Below are 1,226 nucleotides of genomic sequence, written 5' to 3'. Positions count from 1 at the left end.
AGCTGCCCGGCTTTCTCGGGGTGCAGCGTGCCTGGCCCGGCGACGGTGGGGCTGGCGGAGCCGCCGGGCGGCGCCCGGGCTTCCTCAGGAAGCCTTCCCGGGGCCCGGCATTCCTCCGCAGGAGCCCAGCGCCGACCAGGGGCCCCGCCAGCGAGGGGGCTGAGCGCGTCTCCTCGGCCCGGAGGAAGGCTGCGGCCCCGCACCGTCCGAGAGCGCAGCTGCGACGGCCGCCCGCCGACGTCCCCGGGCTCCGGCCTACGCGAGAGGCGCCCTATCAGGATAAGAGTCCTCCGGCGGCCCGAAGAGAGGGGCAGGGCCGCCAGCGGCGCCGCCCGATCCAGCCCGGCTCTCTCTGGCAGGCAGGCCTCTTCGCCCCTCCGCAGGGCCGGCAGCGCGGCGCGTAAAGGCCGAGAGGCGTGGCTGAGGCAGGCCGAGGCCCCTGGCTGGCAGGAAGCCGGCTCCGAAGGGCTCTGGAGCGGCGGCGCCCCCTCGAAGGCCCGCCAACCGCTTCGCTCACGACTCCGCCGACTAGCCCCGTCCCTCGGAGCGGTGGCGACACGCACAGCCGGCCGCCCCCCGCCCCCCCCGCCGGGAAGAGCGGCACAGCGCCCGCCGCGCAGCAGCAAGAGCCTCGTCGGGGCCAGGAGCTGCCCCGCTGGGAATCCCGCCTGGGGAGGGCGCAGCAGGCCGGACTGTCCCGAGCGCGGCCCTCCCGGCCGGCCGCCGGGCTGGAGAGGCGGCGGCCCCAGCGAGCGCTACCGCGCGGCCGGTCCCCTCCCAGGGCTGAGCGCCCCCGCCCGCTCCGCCAAGGCAGGCCGCGGCCCGAAACAGGAGCCGCCCGCAAAGGCCCGCCCGCCTGGCAAGGCTGCCGGGAAACTGGCAAGGCAGTCGGCAGGCGTGAAAGGCTCGGGCGGGCGGGCTCGTCTCGCGGCTCCTCCGGGCCCGGCAGCGAAGCGCCCCGAGCTGCGGGCCTGCCGGGCGTCGCGTCCCGCCCTTCCCCGGCGCCGCACGTGGCGTGTGCGCTGCTCGCTGGGCCCGGCGGGGCGGCGTCTGTGCGGGGCCGCCCGCCTGCTCGCTCGCTCGCTCGCTCCCTTCCGTCCCTCCCACCAGGTGCTGGTCCCCGACAGGCCGCTGGGAGGCCGCGCCGAAGCGGAACCCGGAGCCGGCGGGGCGGGCTCTTATTTTGACACGGCGGCGGCGGCGCCTGCCTGGAGCGGCCGCTCGTC

Source organism: Eublepharis macularius, chromosome 14, assembly GCF_028583425.1.
Source record: "Eublepharis macularius isolate TG4126 chromosome 14, MPM_Emac_v1.0, whole genome shotgun sequence".
Taxonomy (NCBI): Eukaryota; Metazoa; Chordata; class Lepidosauria; order Squamata; family Eublepharidae; genus Eublepharis; species Eublepharis macularius.
Note: the sequence above shows the minus strand (reverse complement) of the source record.